Raw genomic sequence first — 20,226 nt, 5'->3', positions numbered from 1 at the left:
CTTTCCTCCCACACTCCAAAAGTGTGCAGGTCAGGTGTTCTGGCCATGCTAAATTGCCCATTGTTTTCAGGGATGTGTAGGTTCGGTGCATTTGTTCGGGGTAAATACATAGTCATGCGGTATGGGTTTGGGTGCCTGGGGGATGCTCTTGGGAGAGGTCGGTCGCCTGTTTCCTCAGTCGAGGGATTCTATGCTAATTTCTGATTTCGCACATTTGGAGGACCTGAAAGAGATCAATTCAAACAGAAGCCAGGCGTTGCGGCAGGCAAAACGGGCCTGCACTTGCTTCCCCACCGCCAGAACGGGAGGGCCATTGAGTCTGATTTGCTCGCACCGCCTTCTCTGTTGTCCTGTGGCAGTGCAATTTAAAAGCGACCCGCCCGAGCAGGGACTTGAACCCTGGACCCTCAGATTAAGAGTCTGATGCTCTACCGACTGAGCTACCCGGGCGCCAGGCGTGCGCTTGCACGAGCTGGCAAAAACGTTCACGCTTCACACTGCCGCGCAGCCATTCTGCCACAATCCACACAATTCAGTGGGAAAGACTGGCAGCCCCGGCTGTGCAGGGCCGATTCCAAGCCGCCATCTCTCTTCATCACCCCCACTCCATTGCCGCACCGTCCTCTCTCTACTGTAACAACCCTCCTCAACACACACTTCTGGCACCGTCCAAGCCATCAGCAAGCTTACAACACAGCACCGCCAAAGAAAGAACGGTGCTCATGAGACAGCCTCGTCATCATCCCTCCAACACCACGCACAGTCCCCACCCCCAGCATCCACTCTCTGCTCGACACAATCCACCCCACCACAAGCCGCAGACACCGACACTCCCACACGCACTGCCACATCGCCATTGCTCCAAAACAAGGAAGATGCGCATGAAGGTTCCGTTTGATGTGTCTGAGTCGATTTTGAAGAAAAGCAGACCATCGATTTGAGAGCTCTCCATAAATCGAAGCTTCAGCATGTGCAATTATAATCAGGATTTCACTGCTTCCTCCCAGCGCCACGGACCCACGTCGATTCGAATCTCGGGCGACTACCTGTGTGGAGTTTGCACATTCAGCCCGTGTCTGCGTGGATTTCGTCCGACGGATCCGCTTTCCTCCCACACTCCAAAAGTGTGCAGGTCAGGTGTTCTGGCCATGCTAAATTGCCCATTGTTTTCAGGGATGTGTAGGTTCGGTGCATTTGTTCGGGGTAAATACATAGTCATGCGGTATGGGTTTGGGTGCCTGGGGGATGCTCTTGGGAGAGGTCGGTCGCCTGTTTCCTCAGTCGAGGGATTCTATGCTAATTTCTGATTTCGCACATTTGGAGGACCTGAAAGAGATCAATTCAAACAGAAGCCAGGCGTTGCGGCAGGCAAAACGGGCCTGCACTTGCTTCCCCACCGCCAGAACGGGAGGGCCATTGAGTCTGATTTGCTCGCACCGCCTTCTCTGTTGTCCTGTGGCAGTGCAATTTAAAAGCGACCCGCCCGAGCAGGGACTTGAACCCTGGACCCTCAGATTAAGAGTCTGATGCTCTACCGACTGAGCTACCCGGGCGCCAGGCGTGCGCTTGCACGAGCTGGCAAAAACGTTCACGCTTCACACTGCCGCGCAGCCATTCTGCCACAATCCACACAATTCAGTGGGAAAGACTGGCAGCCCCGGCTGTGCAGGGCCGATTCCAAGCCGCCATCTCTCTTCATCACCCCCACTCCATTGCCGCACCGTCCTCTCTCTACTGTAACAACCCTCCTCAACACACACTTCTGGCACCGTCCAAGCCATCAGCAAGCTTACAACACAGCACCGCCAAAGAAAGAACGGTGCTCATGAGACAGCCTCGTCATCATCCCTCCAACACCACGCACAGTCCCCACCCCCAGCATCCACTCTCTGCTCGACACAATCCACCCCACCACAAGCCGCAGACACCGACACTCCCACACGCACTGCCACATCGCCATTGCTCCAAAACAAGGAAGATGCGCATGAAGGTTCCGTTTGATGTGTCTGAGTCGATTTTGAAGAAAAGCAGACCATCGATTTGAGAGCTCTCCATAAATCGAAGCTTCAGCATGTGCAATTATAATCAGGATTTCACTGCTTCCTCCCAGCGCCACGGACCCACGTCGATTCGAATCTCGGGCGACTACCTGTGTGGAGTTTGCACATTCAGCCCGTGTCTGCGTGGATTTCGTCCGACGGATCCGCTTTCCTCCCACACTCCAAAAGTGTGCAGGTCAGGTGTTCTGGCCATGCTAAATTGCCCATTGTTTTCAGGGATGTGTAGGTTCGGTGCATTTGTTCGGGGTAAATACATAGTCATGCGGTATGGGTTTGGGTGCCTGGGGGATGCTCTTGGGAGAGGTCGGTCGCCTGTTTCCTCAGTCGAGGGATTCTATGCTAATTTCTGATTTCGCACATTTGGAGGACCTGAAAGAGATCAATTCAAACAGAAGCCAGGCGTTGCGGCAGGCAAAACGGGCCTGCACTTGCTTCCCCACCGCCAGAACGGGAGGGCCATTGAGTCTGATTTGCTCGCACCGCCTTCTCTGTTGTCCTGTGGCAGTGCAATTTAAAAGCGACCCGCCCGAGCAGGGACTTGAACCCTGGACCCTCAGATTAAGAGTCGGATGCTCTACCGACTGAGCTACCCGGGCGCCAGGCGTGCGCTTGCACGAGCTGGCAAAAACGTCCACGCTTCACACTGCCGCGCAGCCATTCTGCCACAATCCACACAATTCAGTGGGAAAGACTGGCAGCCCCGGCTGTGCAGGGCCGATTCCAAGCCGCCATCTCTCTTCATCACCCCCACTCCATTGCCGCACCGTCCTGTCTCTACTGTAACAACCCTCCTCAACACACACTTCTGGCACCGTCCAAGCCATCAGCAAGCTTACAACACAGCACCGCCAAAGAAAGAACGGTGCTCATGAGACAGCCTCGTCATCATCCCTCCAACACCACGCACAGTCCCCACCCCCAGCATCCACTCTCTGCTCGACACAATCCACCCCACCACAAGCCGCAGACACCGACACTCCCACACGCACTGCCACATCGCCATTGCTCCAAAACAAGGAAGATGCGCATGAAGGTTCCGTTTGATGTGTCTGAGTCGATTTTGAAGAAAAGCAGACCATCGATTTGAGAGCTCTCCATAAATCGAAGCTTCAGCATGTGCAATTATAATCAGGATTTCACTGCTTCCTCCCAGCGCCACGGACCCACGTCGATTCGAATCTCGGGCGACTACCTGTGTGGAGTTTGCACATTCAGCCCGTGTCTGCGTGGATTTCGTCCGACGGATCCGCTTTCCTCCCACACTCCAAAAGTGTGCAGGTCAGGTGTTCTGGCCATGCTAAATTGCCCATTGTTTTCAGGGATGTGTAGGTTCGGTGCATTTGTTCGGGGTAAATACATAGTCATGCGGTATGGGTTTGGGTGCCTGGGGGATGCTCTTGGGAGAGGTCGGTCGCCTGTTTCCTCAGTCGAGGGATTCTATGCTAATTTCTGATTTCGCACATTTGGAGGACCTGAAAGAGATCAATTCAAACAGAAGCCAGGCGTTGCGGCAGGCAAAACGGGCCTGCACTTGCTTCCCCACCGCCAGAACGGGAGGGCCATTGAGTCTGATTTGCTCGCACCGCCTTCTCTGTTGTCCTGTGGCAGTGCAATTTAAAAGCGACCCGCCCGAGCAGGGACTTGAACCCTGGACCCTCAGATTAAGAGTCTGATGCTCTACCGACTGAGCTACCCGGGCGCCAGGCGTGCGCTTGCACGAGCTGGCAAAAACGTTCACGCTTCACACTGCCGCGCAGCCATTCTGCCACAATCCACACAATTCAGTGGGAAAGACTGGCAGCCCCGGCTGTGCAGGGCCGATTCCAAGCCGCCATCTCTCTTCATCACCCCCACTCCATTGCCGCACCGTCCTGTCTCTACTGTAACAACCCTCCTCAACACACACTTCTGGCACCGTCCAAGCCATCAGCAAGCTTACAACACAGCACCGCCAAAGAAAGAACGGTGCTCATGAGACAGCCTCGTCATCATCCCTCCAACACCACGCACAGTCCCCACCCCCAGCATCCACTCTCTGCTCGACACAATCCACCCCACCACAAGCCGCAGACACCGACACTCCCACACGCACTGCCACATCACCATTGCTCCAAAACAAGGAAGATGCGCATGAAGGTTCCGTTTGATGTGTCTGAGTCGATTTTGAAGAAAAGCAGACCATCGATTTGAGAGCTCTCCATAAATCGAAGCTTCAGCATGTGCAATTATAATCAGGATTTCACTGCTTCCTCCCAGCGCCACGGACCCACGTCGATTCGAATCTCGGGCGACTACCTGTGTGGAGTTTGCACATTCAGCCCGTGTCTGCGTGGATTTCGTCCGACGGATCCGCTTTCCTCCCACACTCCAAAAGTGTGCAGGTCAGGTGTTCTGGCCATGCTAAATTGCCCATTGTTTTCAGGGATGTGTAGGTTCGGTGCATTTGTTCGGGGTAAATACATAGTCATGCGGTATGGGTTTGGGTGCCTGGGGGATGCTCTTGGGAGAGGTCGGTCGCCTGTTTCCTCAGTCGAGGGATTCTATGCTAATTTCTGATTTCGCACATTTGGAGGACCTGAAAGAGATCAATTCAAACAGAAGCCACGCGTTGCGGCAGGCAAAACGGGCCTGCACTTGCTTCCCCACCGCCAGAACGGGAGGGCCATTGAGTCTGATTTGCTCGCACCGCCTTCTCTGTTGTCCTGTGGCAGTGCAATTTAAAAGCGACCCGCCCGAGCAGGGACTTGAACCCTGGACCCTCAGATTAAGAGTCTGATGCTCTACCGACTGAGCTACCCGGGCACGAGGCGCGCGCTTGCACGAGCTGGCAAAAACGTCCACGCTTCACACTGCCGCGCAGCCATTCTGCCACAATCCACACAATTCAGTGGGAAAGACTGGCAGCCCCGGCTGTGCAGGGCCGATTCCAAGCCGCCATCTCTCTTCATCACCCCCACTCCATTGCCGCACCGTCCTGTCTCTACTGTAACAACCCTCCTCAACACACACTTCTGGCACCGTCCAAGCCATCAGCAAGCTTACAACACAGCACCGCCAAAGAAAGAACGGTGCTCATGAGACAGCCTCGTCATCATCCCTCCAACACCACGCACAGTCCCCACCCCCAGCATCCACTCTCTGCTCGACACAATCCACCCCACCACAAGCCGCAGACACCGACACTCCCACACGCACTGACACATCACCATCGCTCCAAAACAAGGAAGATGCGCATGAAGGTTCCGTTTGATGTGTCTGAGTCGATTTTGAAGAAAAGCAGACCATCGATTTGAGAGCTCTCCATAAATCGAAGCTTCAGCATGTGCAATTATAATCAGGATTTCACTGCTTCCTCCCAGCGCCACGGACCCACGTCGATTCGAATCTCGGGCGACTACCTGTGTGGAGTTTGCACATTCAGCCCGTGTCTGCGTGGATTTCGTCCGACGGATCCGCTTTCCTCCCACACTCCAAAAGTGTGCAGGTCAGGTGTTCTGGCCATGCTAAATTGCCCATTGTTTTCAGGGATGTGTAGGTTCGGTGCATTTGTTCGGGGTAAATACATAGTCATGCGGTATGGGTTTGGGTGCCTGGGGGATGCTCTTGGGAGAGTCGGTCGCCTGTTTCCTCAGTCGAGGGATTCTATGCTAATTTCTGATTTCGCACATTTGGAGGACCTGAAAGAGATCAATTCAAACAGAAGCCAGGCGTTGCGGCAGGCAAAACGGGCCTGCACTTGCTTCCCCACCGCCAGAACTGGAGGGCCATTGAGTCTGATTTGCTCGCACCGCCTTCTGTGTTGTCCTGTGGCAGTGCAATTTAAAAGCGACCCGCCCGAGCAGGGACTTGAACCCTGGACCCTCAGATTAAGAGTCTGATGCTCTACCGACTGAGCTACCCGGGCGCCAGGCGTGCGCTTGCACGAGCTGGCAAAAACGTTCACGCTTCACACTGCCGCGCAGCCATTCTGCCACAATCCACACAATTCAGTGGGAAAGACTGGCAGCCCCGGCTGTGCAGGGCCGATTCCAAGCCGCCATCTCTCTTCATCACCCCCACTCCATTGCCGCACCGTCCTGTCTCTACTGTAACAACCCTCCTCAACACACACTTCTGGCACCGTCCAAGCCATCAGCAAGCTTACAACACAGCACCGCCAAAGAAAGAACGGTGCTCATGAGACAGCCTCGTCATCATCCCTCCAACACCACGCACAGTCCCCACCCCCAGCATCCACTCTCTGCTCGACACAATCCACCCCACCACAAGCCGCAGACACCGACACTCCCACACGCACTGACACATCACCATCGCTCCAAAACAAGGAAGATGCGCATGAAGGTTCCGTTTGATGTGTCTGAGTCGATTTTGAAGAAAAGCAGACCATCGATTTGAGAGCTCTCCATAAATCGAAGCTTCAGCATGTGCAATTATAATCAGGATTTCACTGCTTCCTCCCAGCGCCACGGACCCACGTCGATTCGAATCTCGGGCGACTACCTGTGTGGAGTTTGCACATTCAGCCCGTGTCTGCGTGGATTTCGTCCGACGGATCCGCTTTCCTCCCACACTCCAAAAGTGTGCAGGTCAGGTGTTCTGGCCATGCTAAATTGCCCATTGTTTTCAGGGATGTGTAGGTTCGGTGCATTTGTTCGGGGTAAATACATAGTCATGCGGTATGGGTTTGGGTGCCTGGGGGATGCTCTTGGGAGAGGTCGGTCGCCTGTTTCCTCAGTCGAGGGATTCTATGCTAATTTCTGATTTCGCACATTTGGAGGACCTGAAAGAGATCAATACAAACAGAAGCCAGGCGTTGCGGCAGGCAAAACGGGCCTGCACTTGCTTCCCCACCGCCAGAACGGGAGGGCCATTGAGTCTGATTTGCTCGCACCGCCTTCTGTGTTGTCCTGTGGCAGTGCAATTTAAAAGCGACCCGCCCGAGCAGGGACTTGAACCCTGGACCCTCAGATTAAGAGTCTGATGCTCTACCGACTGAGCTACCCGGGCGCCAGGCGGGCGCTTGCACGAGCTGGCAAAAACGTCCACGCTTCACACTGCCGCGCAGCCATTCTGCCACAATCCACACAATTCAGTGGGAAAGACTGGCAGCCCCGGCTGTGCAGGGCCGATTCCAAGCCGCCATCTCTCTTCATCACCCCCACTCCATTGCCGCACCGTCCTGTCTCTACTGTAACAACCCTCCTCAACACACACTTCTGGCACCGTCCAAGCCATCAGCAAGCTTACAACACAGCACCGCCAAAGAAAGAACGGTGCTCATGAGGCAGCCTCGTCATCATCCCTCCAACACCACGCACAGTCCCCACCCCCAGCATCCACTCTCTGCTCGACACAATCCACCCCACCACAAGCCGCAGACTCCGACACTCCCACACGCACTGCCACATCGCCATTGCTCCAAAACAAGGAAGATGCGCATGAAGGTTCCGTTTGATGTGTCTGAGTCGATTTTGAAGAAAAGCAGACCATCGATTTGAGAGCTCTCCATAAATCGAAGCTTCAGCATGTGCAATTATAATCAGGATTTCACTGCTTCCTCCCAGCGCCCCGGACCCACGTCGATTCGAATCTCGGGCGACTACCTGTGTGGAGTTTGCACATTCAGCCCGTGTCTGCGTGGATTTCGTCCGACGGATCCGCTTTCCTCCCACACTCCAAAAGTGTGCAGGTCAGGTGTTCTGGCCATGCTAAATTGCCCATTGTTTTCAGGGATGTGTAGGTTCGGTGCATTTGTTCGGGGTAAATACATAGTCATGCGGTATGGGTTTGGGTGCCTGGGGGATGCTCTTGGGAGAGGTCGGTCGCCTGTTTCCTCAGTCGAGGGATTCTATGCTAATTTCTGATTTCGCACATTTGGAGGACCTGAAAGAGATCAATTCAAACAGAAGCCAGGCGTTGCGGCAGGCAAAACGGGCCTGCACTTGCTTCCCCACCGCCAGAACGGGAGGGCCATTGAGTCTGATTTGCTCGCACCGCCTTCTCTGTTGTCCTGTGGCAGTGCAATTTAAAAGCGACCCGCCCGAGCAGGGACTTGAACCCTGGACCCTCAGATTAAGAGTCTGATGCTCTACCGACTGAGCTACCCGGGCGCCAGGCGTGCGCTTGCACGAGCTGGCAAAAACGTTCACGCTTCACACTGCCGCGCAGCCATTCTGCCACAATCCACACAATTCAGTGGGAAAGACTGGCAGCCCCGGCTGTGCAGGGCCGATTCCAAGCCGCCATCTCTCTTCATCACCCCCACTCCATTGCCGCACCGTCCTGTCTCTACTGTAACAACCCTCCTCAACACACACTTCTGGCACCGTCCAAGCCATCAGCAAGCTTACAACACAGCACCGCCAAAGAAAGAACGGTGCTCATGAGACAGCCTCGTCATCATCCCTCCAACACCACGCACAGTCCCCACCCCCAGCATCCACTCTCTGCTCGACACAATCCACCCCACCACAAGCCGCAGACACCGACACTCCCACACGCACTGCCACATCACCATTGCTCCAAAACAAGGAAGATGCGCATGAAGGTTCCGTTTGATGTGTCTGAGTCGATTTTGAAGAAAAGCAGACCATCGATTTGAGAGCTCTCCATAAATCGAAGCTTCAGCATGTGCAATTATAATCAGGATTTCACTGCTTCCTCCCAGCGCCACGGACCCACGTCGATTCGAATCTCGGGCGACTACCTGTGTGGAGTTTGCACATTCAGCCCGTGTCTGCGTGGATTTCGTCCGACGGATCCGCTTTCCTCCCACACTCCAAAAGTGTGCAGGTCAGGTGTTCTGGCCATGCTAAATTGCCCATTGTTTTCAGGGATGTGTAGGTTCGGTGCATTTGTTCGGGGTAAATACATAGTCATGCGGTATGGGTTTGGGTGCCTGGGGGATGCTCTTGGGAGAGGTCGGTCGCCTGTTTCCTCAGTCGAGGGATTCTATGCTAATTTCTGATTTCGCACATTTGGAGGACCTGAAAGAGATCAATTCAAACAGAAGCCAGGCGTTGCGGCAGGCAAAACGGGCCTGCACTTGCTTCCCCACCGCCAGAACGGGAGGGCCATTGAGTCTGATTTGCTCGCACCGCCTTCTCTGTTGTCCTGTGGCAGTGCAATTTAAAAGCGACCCGCCCGAGCAGGGACTTGAACCCTGGACCCTCAGATTAAGAGTCTGATGCTCTACCGACTGAGCTACCCGGGCACGAGGCGCGCGCTTGCACGAGCTGGCAAAAACGTCCACGCTTCACACTGCCGCGCAGCCATTCTGCCACAATCCACACAATTCAGTGGGAAAGACTGGCAGCCCCGGCTGTGCAGGGCCGATTCCAAGCCGCCATCTCTCTTCATCACCCCCACTCCATTGCCGCACCGTCCTGTCTCTACTGTAACAACCCTCCTCAACACACACTTCTGGCACCGTCCAAGCCATCAGCAAGCTTACAACACAGCACCGCCAAAGAAAGAACGGTGCTCATGAGACAGCCTCGTCATCATCCCTCCAACACCACGCACAGTCCCCACCCCCAGCATCCACTCTCTGCTCGACACAATCCACCCCACCACAAGCCGCAGACACCGACACTCCCACACGCACTGACACATCACCATCAGCTCCAAAACAAGGAAGATGCGCATGAAGGTTCCGTTTGATGTGTCTGAGTCGATTTTGAAGAAAAGCAGACCATCGATTTGAGAGCTCTCCATAAATCGAAGCTTCAGCATGTGCAATTATAATCAGGATTTCACTGCTTCCTCCCAGCGCCACGGACCCACGTCGATTCGAATCTCGGGCGACTACCTGTGTGGAGTTTGCACATTCAGCCCGTGTCTGCGTGGATTTCGTCCGACGGATCCGCTTTCCTCCCACACTCCAAAAGTGTGCAGGTCAGGTGTTCTGGCCATGCTAAATTGCCCATTGTTTTCAGGGATGTGTAGGTTCGGTGCATTTGTTCGGGGTAAATACATAGTCATGCGGTATGGGTTTGGGTGCCTGGGGGATGCTCTTGGGAGAGTCGGTCGCCTGTTTCCTCAGTCGAGGGATTCTATGCTAATTTCTGATTTCGCACATTTGGAGGACCTGAAAGAGATCAATTCAAACAGAAGCCAGGCGTTGCGGCAGGCAAAACGGGCCTGCACTTGCTTCCCCACCGCCAGAACTGGAGGGCCATTGAGTCTGATTTGCTCGCACCGCCTTCTGTGTTGTCCTGTGGCAGTGCAATTTAAAAGCGACCCGCCCGAGCAGGGACTTGAACCCTGGACCCTCAGATTAAGAGTCTGATGCTCTACCGACTGAGCTACCCGGGCGCCAGGCGTGCGCTTGCACGAGCTGGCAAAAACGTTCACGCTTCACACTGCCGCGCAGCCATTCTGCCACAATCCACACAATTCAGTGGGAAAGACTGGCAGCCCCGGCTGTGCAGGGCCGATTCCAAGCCGCCATCTCTCTTCATCACCCCCACTCCATTGCCGCACCGTCCTCTCTCTACTGTAACAACCCTCCTCAACACACACTTCTGGCACCGTCCAAGCCATCAGCAAGCTTACAACACAGCACCGCCAAAGAAAGAACGGTGCTCATGAGACAGCCTCGTCATCATCCCTCCAACACCACGCACAGTCCCCACCCCCAGCATCCACTCTCTGCTCGACACAATCCACCCCACCACAAGCCGCAGACACCGACACTCCCACACGCACTGACACATCACCATCAGCTCCAAAACAAGGAAGATGCGCATGAAGGTTCCGTTTGATGTGTCTGAGTCGATTTTGAAGAAAAGCAGACCATCGATTTGAGAGCTCTCCATAAATCGAAGCTTCAGCATGTGCAATTATAATCAGGATTTCACTGCTTCCTCCCAGCGCCACGGACCCACGTCGATTCGAATCTCGGGCGACTACCTGTGTGGAGTTTGCACATTCAGCCCGTGTCTGCGTGGATTTCGTCCGACGGATCCGCTTTCCTCCCACACTCCAAAAGTGTGCAGGTCAGGTGTTCTGGCCATGCTAAATTGCCCATTGTTTTCAGGGATGTGTAGGTTCGGTGCATTTGTTCGGGGTAAATACATAGTCATGCGGTATGGGTTTGGGTGCCTGGGGGATGCTCTTGGGAGAGGTCGGTCGCCTGTTTCCTCAGTCGAGGGATTCTATGCTAATTTCTGATTTCGCACATTTGGAGGACCTGAAAGAGATCAATACAAACAGAAGCCAGGCGTTGCGGCAGGCAAAACGGGCCTGCACTTGCTTCCCCACCGCCAGAACGGGAGGGCCATTGAGTCTGATTTGCTCGCACCGCCTTCTCTGTTGTCCTGTGGCAGTGCAATTTAAAAGCGACCCGCCCGAGCAGGGACTTGAACCCTGGACCCTCAGATTAAGAGTCTGATGCTCTACCGACTGAGCTACCCGGGCGCCAGGCGTGCGCTTGCACGAGCTGGCAAAAACGTCCACGCTTCACACTGCCGCGCAGCCATTCTGCCACAATCCACACAATTCAGTGGGAAAGACTGGCAGCCCCGGCTGTGCAGGGCCGATTCCAAGCCGCCATCTCTCTTCATCACCCCCACTCCATTGCCGCACCGTCCTGTCTCTACTGTAACAACCCTCCTCAACACACACTTCTGGCACCGTCCAAGCCATCAGCAAGCTTACAACACAGCACCGCCAAAGAAAGAACGGTGCTCATGAGACAGCCTCGTCATCATCCCTCCAACACCACGCACAGTCCCCACCCCCAGCATCCACTCTCTGCTCGACACAATCCACCCCACCACAAGCCGCAGACACCGACACTCCCACACGCACTGCCACATCACCATCAGCTCCAAAACAAGGAAGGTGCGCATGAAGGTTCCGTTTGATGTGTCTGAGTCGATTTTGAAGAAAAGCAGACCATCGATTTGAGAGCTCTCCATAAATCGAAGCTTCAGCATGTGCAATTATAATCAGGATTTCACTGCTTCCTCCCAGCGCCACGGACCCACGTCGATTCGAATCTCGGGCGACTACCTGTGTGGAGTTTGCACATTCAGCCCGTGTCTGCGTGGATTTCGTCCGACGGATCCGCTTTCCTCCCACACTCCAAAAGTGTGCAGGTCAGGTGTTCTGGCCATGCTAAATTGCCCATTGTTTTCAGGGATGTGTAGGTTCGGTGCATTTGTTCGGGGTAAATACATAGTCATGCGGTATGGGTTTGGGTGCCTGGGGGATGCTCTTGGGAGAGTCGGTCGCCTGTTTCCTCAGTCGAGGGATTCTATGCTAATTTCTGATTTCGCACATTTGGAGGACCTGAAAGAGATCAATTCAAACAGAAGCCAGGCGTTGCGGCAGGCAAAACGGGCCTGCACTTGCTTCCCCACCGCCAGAACTGGAGGGCCATTGAGTCTGATTTGCTCGCACCGCCTTCTCTGTTGTCCTGTGGCAGTGCAATTTAAAAGCGACCCGCCCGAGCAGGGACTTGAACCCTGGACCCTCAGATTAAGAGTCTGATGCTCTACCGACTGAGCTACCCGGGCGCCAGGCGTGCGCTTGCACGAGCTGGCAAAAACGTCCACGCTTCACACTGCCGCGCAGCCATTCTGCCACAATCCACACAATTCAGTGGGAAAGACTGGCAGCCCCGGCTGTGCAGGGCCGATTCCAAGCCGCCATCTCTCTTCATCACCCCCACTCCATTGCCGCACCGTCCTGTCTCTACTGTAACAACCCTCCTCAACACACACTTCTGGCACCGTCCAAGCCATCAGCAAGCTTACAACACAGCACCGCCAAAGAAAGAACGGTGCTCATGAGACAGCCTCGTCATCATCCCTCCAACACCACGCACAGTCCCCACCCCCAGCATCCACTCTCTGCTCGACACAATCCACCCCACCACAAGCCGCAGACTCCGACACTCCCACACGCACTGCCACATCGCCATTGCTCCAAAACAAGGAAGATGCGCATGAAGGTTCCGTTTGATGTGTCTGAGTCGATTTTGAAGAAAAGCAGACCATCGATTTGAGAGCTCTCCATAAATCGAAGCTTCAGCATGTGCAATTATAATCAGGATTTCACTGCTTCCTCCCAGCGCCCCGGACCCACGTCGATTCGAATCTCGGGCGACTACCTGTGTGGAGTTTGCACATTCAGCCCGTGTCTGCGTGGATTTCGTCCGACGGATCCGCTTTCCTCCCACACTCCAAAAGTGTGCAGGTCAGGTGTTCTGGCCATGCTAAATTGCCCATTGTTTTCAGGGATGTGTAGGTTCGGTGCATTTGTTCGGGGTAAATACATAGTCATGCGGTATGGGTTTGGGTGCCTGGGGGATGCTCTTGGGAGAGTCGGTCGCCTGTTTCCTCAGTCGAGGGATTCTATGCTAATTTCTGATTTCGCACATTTGGAGGACCTGAAAGAGATCAATTCAAACAGAAGCCAGGCGTTGCGGCAGGCAAAACGGGCCTGCACTTGCTTCCCCACCGCCAGAACGGGAGGGCCATTGAGTCTGATTTGCTCGCACCGCCTTCTCTGTTGTCCTGTGGCAGTGCAATTTAAAAGCGACCCGCCCGAGCAGGGACTTGAACCCTGGACCCTCAGATTAAGAGTCTGATGCTCTACCGACTGAGCTACCCGGGCGCCAGGCGTGCGCTTGCACGAGCTGGCAAAAACGTCCACGCTTCACACTGCCGCGCAGCCATTCTGCCACAATCCACACAATTCAGTGGGAAAGACTGGCAGCCCCGGCTGTGCAGGGCCGATTCCAAGCCGCCATCTCTCTTCATCACCCCCACTCCATTGCCGCACCGTCCTGTCTCTACTGTAACAACCCTCCTCAACACACACTTCTGGCACCGTCCAAGCCATCAGCAAGCTTACAACACAGCACCGCCAAAGAAAGAACGGTGCTCATGAGACAGCCTCGTCATCATCCCTCCAACACCACGCACAGTCCCCACCCCCAGCATCCACTCTCTGCTCGACACAATCCACCCCACCACAAGCCGCAGACACCGACACTCCCACACGCACTGCCACATCACCATCAGCTCCAAAACAAGGAAGGTGCGCATGAAGGTTCCGTTTGATGTGTCTGAGTCGATTTTGAAGAAAAGCAGACCATCGATTTGAGAGCTCTCCATAAATCGAAGCTTCAGCATGTGCAATTATAATCAGGATTTCACTGCTTCCTCCCAGCGCCACGGACCCACGTCGATTCGAATCTCGGGCGACTACCTGTGTGGAGTTTGCACATTCAGCCCGTGTCTGCGTGGATTTCGTCCGACGGATCCGCTTTCCTCCCACACTCCAAAAGTGTGCAGGTCAGGTGTTCTGGCCATGCTAAATTGCCCATTGTTTTCAGGGATGTGTAGGTTCGGTGCATTTGTTCGGGGTAAATACATAGTCATGCGGTATGGGTTTGGGTGCCTGGGGGATGCTCTTGGGAGAGTCGGTCGCCTGTTTCCTCAGTCGAGGGATTCTATGCTAATTTCTGATTTCGCACATTTGGAGGACCTGAAAGAGATCAATTCAAACAGAAGCCAGGCGTTGCGGCAGGCAAAACGGGCCTGCACTTGCTTCCCCACCGCCAGAACTGGAGGGCCATTGAGTCTGATTTGCTCGCACCGCCTTCTGTGTTGTCCTGTGGCAGTGCAATTTAAAAGCGACCCGCCCGAGCAGGGACTTGAACCCTGGACCCTCAGATTAAGAGTCTGATGCTCTACCGACTGAGCTACCCGGGCGCCAGGCGGGCGCTTGCACGAGCTGGCAAAAACGTCCACGCTTCACACTGCCGCGCAGCCATTCTGCCACAATCCACACAATTCAGTGGGAAAGACTGGCAGCCCCGGCTGTGCAGGGCCGATTCCAAGCCGCCATCTCTCTTCATCACCCCCACTCCATTGCCGCACCGTCCTGTCTCTACTGTAACAACCCTCCTCAACACACACTTCTGGCACCGTCCAAGCCATCAGCAAGCTTACAACACAGCACCGCCAAAGAAAGAACGGTGCTCATGAGACAGCCTCGTCATCATCCCTCCAACACCACGCACAGTCCCCACCCCCAGCATCCACTCTCTGCTCGACACAATCCACCCCACCACAAGCCGCAGACTCCGACACTCCCACACGCACTGCCACATCGCCATTGCTCCAAAACAAGGAAGATGCGCATGAAGGTTCCGTTTGATGTGTCTGAGTCGATTTTGAAGAAAAGCAGACCATCGATTTGAGAGCTCTCCATAAATCGAAGCTTCAGCATGTGCAATTATAATCAGGATTTCACTGCTTCCTCCCAGCGCCCCGGACCCACGTCGATTCGAATCTCGGGCGACTACCTGTGTGGAGTTTGCACATTCAGCCCGTGTCTGCGTGGATTTCGTCCGACGGATCCGCTTTCCTCCCACACTCCAAAAGTGTGCAGGTCAGGTGTTCTGGCCATGCTAAATTGCCCATTGTTTTCAGGGATGTGTAGGTTCGGTGCATTTGTTCGGGGTAAATACATAGTCATGCGGTATGGGTTTGGGTGCCTGGGGGATGCTCTTGGGAGAGTCGGTCGCCTGTTTCCTCAGTCGAGGGATTCTATGCTAATTTCTGATTTCGCACATTTGGAGGACCTGAAAGAGATCAATTCAAACAGAAGCCAGGCGTTGCGGCAGGCAAAACGGGCCTGCACTTGCTTCCCCACCGCCAGAACGGGAGGGCCATTGAGTCTGATTTGCTCGCACCGCCTTCTCTGTTGTCCTGTGGCAATGCAATTTAAAAGCGACCCGCCCGAGCAGGGACTTGAACCCTGGACCCTCAGATTAAGAGTCTGATGCTCTACCGACTGAGCTACCCGGGCGCCAGTCGTGCGCTTGCACGAGCTGGCAAAAACGTCCACGCTTCACACTGCCGCGCAGCCATTCTGCCACAATCCACACAATTCAGTGGGAAAGACTGGCAGCCCCGGCTGTGCAGGGCCGATTCCAAGCCGCCATCTCTCTTCATCACCCCCACTCCATTGCCGCACCGTCCTGTCTCTACTGTAACAACCCTCCTCAACACACACTTCTGGCACCGTCCAAGCCATCAGCAAGCTTACAACACAGCACCGCCAAAGAAAGAACGGTGCTCATGAGACAGCCTCGTCATCATCCCTCCAACACCACGCACAGTCCCCACCCCCAGCATCCACTCTCTGCTCGACACAATCCACCCCACCACAAGCCGCAGACTCCGACACTCCCACACGCACTGCCACATCGCCATTGCTCCAAAACAAGGAAGATGCGCATGAAGGTTCCGTTTGATGTGTCTGAGTCGATTTTGAAGAAAAGCAGACCATCGATTTGAGAGCTCTCCATAAATCGAAGCTTCAGCATGTGCAATTATAATCAGGATTTCACTGCTTCCTCCCAGCGCCACGGACCCACGTCGATTCGAATCTCGGGCGACTACCTGTGTGGAGTTTGCACATTCAGCCCGTGTCTGCGTGGATTTCGTCCGACGGATCCGCTTTCCTCCCACACTCCAAAAGTGTGCAGGTCAGGTGTTCTGGCCATGCTAAATTGCCCATTGTTTTCAGGGATGTGTAGGTTCGGTGCATTTGTTCGGGGTAAATACATAGTCATGCGGTATGGGTTTGGGTGCCTGGGGGATGCTCTTGGGAGAGTCGGTCGCCTGTTTCCTCAGTCGAGGGATTCTATGCTAATTTCTGATTTCGCACATTTGGAGGACCTGAAAGAGATCAATTCAAACAGAAGCCAGGCGTTGCGGCAGGCAAAACGGGCCTGCACTTGCTTCCCCACCGCCAGAACGGGAGGGCCATTGAGTCTGATTTGCTCGCACCGCCTTCTCTGTTGTCCTGTGGCAGTGCAATTTAAAAGCGACCCGCCCGAGCAGGGACTTGAACCCTGGACCCTCAGATTAAGAGTCTGATGCTCTACCGACTGAGCTACCCGGGCGCCAGGCGTGCGCTTGCACGAGCTGGCAAAAACGTCCACGCTTCACACTGCCGCGCAGCCATTCTGCCACAATCCACACAATTCAGTGGGAAAGACTGGCAGCCCCGGCTGTGCAGGGCCGATTCCAAGCCGCCATCTCTCTTCATCACCCCCACTCCATTGCCGCACCGTCCTCTCTCTACTGTAACAACCCTCCTCAACACACACTTCTGGCACCGTCCAAGCCATCAGCAAGCTTACAACACAGCACCGCCAAAGAAAGAACGGTGCTCATGAGACAGCCTCGTCATCATCCCTCCAACACCACGCACAGTCCCCACCCCCAGCATCCACTCTCTGCTCGACACAATCCACCCCACCACAAGCCGCAGACACCGACACTCCCACACGCACTGCCACATCACCATTGCTCCAAAACAAGGAAGATGCGCATGAAGGTTCCGTTTGATGTGTCTGAGTCGATTTTGAAGAAAAGCAGACCATCGATTTGAGAGCTCTCCATAAATCGAAGCTTCAGCATGTGCAATTATAATCAGGATTTCACTGCTTCCTCCCAGCGCCACGGACCCACGTCGATTCGAATCTCGGGCGACTACCTGTGTGGAGTTTGCACATTCAGCCCGTGTCTGCGTGGATTTCGTCCGACGGATCCGCTTTCCTCCCACACTCCAAAAGTGTGCAGGTCAGGTGTTCTGGCCATGCTAAATTGCCCATTGTTTTCAGGGATGTGTAGGTTCGGTGCATTTGTTCGGGGTAAATACATAGTCATGCGGTATGGGTTTGGGTGCTTGGGGGATGCTCTTGGGAGAGTCGGTCGCCTGTTTCCTCAGTCGAGGGATTCTATGCTAATTTCTGATTTCGCACATTTGGAGGACCTGAAAGAGATCAATTCAAACAGAAGCCAGGCGTTGCGGCAGGCAAAACGGGCCTGCACTTGCTTCCCCACCGCCAGAACGGGAGGGCCATTGAGTCTGATTTGCTCGCACCGCCTTCTCTGTTGTCCTGTGGCAGTGCAATTTAAAAGCGACCCGCCCGAGCAGGGACTTGAACCCTGGACCCTCAGATTAAGAGTCTGATGCTCTACCGACTGAGCTACCCGGGCGCGAGGCGGGCGCTTGCACGAGCTGGCAAAAACGTCCACGCTTCACACTGCCGCGCAGCCATTCTGCCACAATCCACACAATTCAGTGGGAAAGACTGGCAGCCCCGGCTGTGCAGGGCCGATTCCAAGCCGCCATCTCTCTTCATCACCCCCACTCCATTGCCGCACCGTCCTGTCTCTACTGTAACAACCCTCCTCAACACACACTTCTGGCACCGTCCAAGCCATCAGCAAGCTTACAACACAGCACCGCCAAAGAAAGAACGGTGCTCATGAGACAGCCTCGTCATCATCCCTCCAACACCACGCACAGTCCCCACCCCCAGCATCCACTCTCTGCTCGACACAATCCACCCCACCACAAGCCGCAGACACCGACACTCCCACACGCACTGCCACATCGCCATTGCTCCAAAACAAGGAAGATGCGCATGAAGGTTCCGTTTGATGTGTCTGAGTCGATTTTGAAGAAAAGCAGACCATCGATTTGAGAGCTCTCCATAAATCGAAGCTTCAGCATGTGCAATTATAATCAGGATTTCACTGCTTCCTCCCAGCGCCACGGACCCACGTCGATTCGAATCTCGGGCGACTACCTGTGTGGAGTTTGCACATTCAGCCCGTGTCTGCGTGGATTTCGTCCGACGGATCCGCTTTCCTCCCACACTCCAAAAGTGTGCAGGTCAGGTGTTCTGGCCATGCTAAATTGCCCATTGTTTTCAGGGATGTGTAGGTTCGGTGCATTTGTTCGGGGTAAATACATAGTCATGCGGTATGGGTTTGGGTGCCTGGGGGATGCTCTTGGGAGAGGTCGGTCGCCTGTTTCCTCAGTCGAGGGATTCTATGCTAATTTCTGATTTCGCACATTTGGAGGACCTGAAAGAGATCAATTCAAACAGAAGCCAGGCGTTGCGGCAGGCAAAACGGGCCTGCACTTGCTTCCCCACCGCCAGAACGGGAGGGCCATTGAGTCTGATTTGCTCGCACCGCCTTCTCTGTTGTCCTGTGGCAGTGCAATTTAAAAGCGACCCGCCCGAGCAGGGACTTGAACCCTGGACCCTCAGATTAAGAGTCTGATGCTCTACCGACTGAGCTACCCGGGCGCCAGGCGGGCGCTTGCACGAGCTGGCAAAAACGTCCACGCTTCACACTGCCGCGCAGCCATTCTGCCACAATCCACACAATTCAGTGGGAAAGACTGGCAGCCCCGGCTGTGCAGGGCCGATTCCAAGCCGCCATCTCTCTTCATCACCCCCACTCCATTGCCGCACCGTCCTGTCTCTACTGTAACAACCCTCCTCAACACACACTTCTGGCACCGTCCAAGCCATCAGCAAGCTTACAACACAGCACCGCCAAAGAAAGAACGGTGCTCATGAGACAGCCTCGTCATCATCCCTCCAACACCACGCACAGTCCCCACCCGCAGCATCCACTCTCTGCTCGACACAATCCACCCCACCACAAGCCGCAGACAACGACACTCCCACACGCACTGCCACATCGCCATTGCTCCAAAACAAGGAAGATGCGCATGAAGGTTCCGTTTGATGTGTCTGAGTCGATTTTGAAGAAAAGCAGACCATCGATTTGAGAGCTCTCCATAAATCGAAGCTTCAGCATGTGCAATTATAATCAGGATTTCACTGCTTCCTCCCAGCGCCACGGACCCACGTCGATTCGAATCTCGGGCGACTACCTGTGTGGAGTTTGCACATTCAGCCCGTGTCTGCGTGGATTTCGTCCGACGGATCCGCTTTCCTCCCACACTCCAAAAGTGTGCAGGTCAGGTGTTCTGGCCATGCTAAATTGCCCATTGTTTTCAGGGATGTGTAGGTTCGGTGCATTTGTTCGGGGTAAATACATAGTCATGCGGTATGGGTTTGGGTGCCTGGGGGATGCTCTTGGGAGAGTCGGTCGCCTGTTTCCTCAGTCGAGGGATTCTATGCTAATTTCTGATTTCGCACATTTGGAGGACCTGAAAGAGATCAATTCAAACAGAAGCCAGGCGTTGCGGCAGGCAAAACGGGCCTGCACTTGCTTCCCCACCGCCAGAACGGGAGGGCCATTGAGTCTGATTTGCTCGCACCGCCTTCTCTGTTGTCCTGTGGCAGTGCAATTTAAAAGCGACC

General features: G+C 54.6%; 18 non-coding genes across 18 annotated transcripts; all 18 read right to left on the bottom strand.

Moving 5' to 3' along the window:
- Positions 1-377: 377 nt before the first annotated feature.
- On the bottom strand, positions 378-450 carry trnak-cuu (transfer RNA lysine (anticodon CUU)). Its single transcript has one exon. It is a non-coding gene; the product is annotated as a tRNA-Lys (tRNA).
- A 1,030-nt stretch (positions 451-1,480) lies between these two features.
- On the bottom strand, positions 1,481-1,553 carry trnak-cuu (transfer RNA lysine (anticodon CUU)). Its single transcript has one exon. It is a non-coding gene; the product is annotated as a tRNA-Lys (tRNA).
- A 1,030-nt stretch (positions 1,554-2,583) lies between these two features.
- On the bottom strand, positions 2,584-2,656 carry trnak-cuu (transfer RNA lysine (anticodon CUU)). Its single transcript has one exon. It is a non-coding gene; the product is annotated as a tRNA-Lys (tRNA).
- Positions 2,657-3,686: 1,030 nt separating this feature from the next.
- trnak-cuu (transfer RNA lysine (anticodon CUU)) lies at positions 3,687-3,759 on the bottom strand. Its single transcript has one exon. It is a non-coding gene; the product is annotated as a tRNA-Lys (tRNA).
- Positions 3,760-4,789: 1,030 nt separating this feature from the next.
- trnak-cuu (transfer RNA lysine (anticodon CUU)) lies at positions 4,790-4,862 on the bottom strand. Its single transcript has one exon. It is a non-coding gene; the product is annotated as a tRNA-Lys (tRNA).
- A 1,029-nt stretch (positions 4,863-5,891) lies between these two features.
- On the bottom strand, positions 5,892-5,964 carry trnak-cuu (transfer RNA lysine (anticodon CUU)). The gene has a single exon. It is a non-coding gene; the product is annotated as a tRNA-Lys (tRNA).
- A 1,030-nt stretch (positions 5,965-6,994) lies between these two features.
- Positions 6,995-7,067, bottom strand: trnak-cuu (transfer RNA lysine (anticodon CUU)). The gene has a single exon. It is a non-coding gene; the product is annotated as a tRNA-Lys (tRNA).
- A 1,030-nt stretch (positions 7,068-8,097) lies between these two features.
- Positions 8,098-8,170, bottom strand: trnak-cuu (transfer RNA lysine (anticodon CUU)). The gene has a single exon. It is a non-coding gene; the product is annotated as a tRNA-Lys (tRNA).
- A 1,030-nt stretch (positions 8,171-9,200) lies between these two features.
- Positions 9,201-9,273, bottom strand: trnak-cuu (transfer RNA lysine (anticodon CUU)). Its single transcript has one exon. It is a non-coding gene; the product is annotated as a tRNA-Lys (tRNA).
- Positions 9,274-10,303: 1,030 nt separating this feature from the next.
- On the bottom strand, positions 10,304-10,376 carry trnak-cuu (transfer RNA lysine (anticodon CUU)). The gene has a single exon. It is a non-coding gene; the product is annotated as a tRNA-Lys (tRNA).
- Positions 10,377-11,407: 1,031 nt separating this feature from the next.
- On the bottom strand, positions 11,408-11,480 carry trnak-cuu (transfer RNA lysine (anticodon CUU)). Its single transcript has one exon. It is a non-coding gene; the product is annotated as a tRNA-Lys (tRNA).
- A 1,030-nt stretch (positions 11,481-12,510) lies between these two features.
- On the bottom strand, positions 12,511-12,583 carry trnak-cuu (transfer RNA lysine (anticodon CUU)). The gene has a single exon. It is a non-coding gene; the product is annotated as a tRNA-Lys (tRNA).
- Positions 12,584-13,612: 1,029 nt separating this feature from the next.
- trnak-cuu (transfer RNA lysine (anticodon CUU)) lies at positions 13,613-13,685 on the bottom strand. The gene has a single exon. It is a non-coding gene; the product is annotated as a tRNA-Lys (tRNA).
- A 1,030-nt stretch (positions 13,686-14,715) lies between these two features.
- trnak-cuu (transfer RNA lysine (anticodon CUU)) lies at positions 14,716-14,788 on the bottom strand. The gene has a single exon. It is a non-coding gene; the product is annotated as a tRNA-Lys (tRNA).
- A 1,029-nt stretch (positions 14,789-15,817) lies between these two features.
- trnak-cuu (transfer RNA lysine (anticodon CUU)) lies at positions 15,818-15,890 on the bottom strand. Its single transcript has one exon. It is a non-coding gene; the product is annotated as a tRNA-Lys (tRNA).
- Positions 15,891-16,919: 1,029 nt separating this feature from the next.
- Positions 16,920-16,992, bottom strand: trnak-cuu (transfer RNA lysine (anticodon CUU)). Its single transcript has one exon. It is a non-coding gene; the product is annotated as a tRNA-Lys (tRNA).
- A 1,029-nt stretch (positions 16,993-18,021) lies between these two features.
- trnak-cuu (transfer RNA lysine (anticodon CUU)) lies at positions 18,022-18,094 on the bottom strand. The gene has a single exon. It is a non-coding gene; the product is annotated as a tRNA-Lys (tRNA).
- A 1,030-nt stretch (positions 18,095-19,124) lies between these two features.
- Positions 19,125-19,197, bottom strand: trnak-cuu (transfer RNA lysine (anticodon CUU)). The gene has a single exon. It is a non-coding gene; the product is annotated as a tRNA-Lys (tRNA).
- Positions 19,198-20,226: the final 1,029 nt, after the last annotated feature.

The sequence above is a fragment of the Hemiscyllium ocellatum genome, chromosome 28, assembly GCF_020745735.1.
Source record: "Hemiscyllium ocellatum isolate sHemOce1 chromosome 28, sHemOce1.pat.X.cur, whole genome shotgun sequence".
NCBI classification, from domain to species: Eukaryota; Metazoa; Chordata; class Chondrichthyes; order Orectolobiformes; family Hemiscylliidae; genus Hemiscyllium; species Hemiscyllium ocellatum.
The sequence above is the reverse complement of the archived record's forward strand: the minus strand, read 5'-3'. Positions and strand labels throughout refer to the sequence as shown.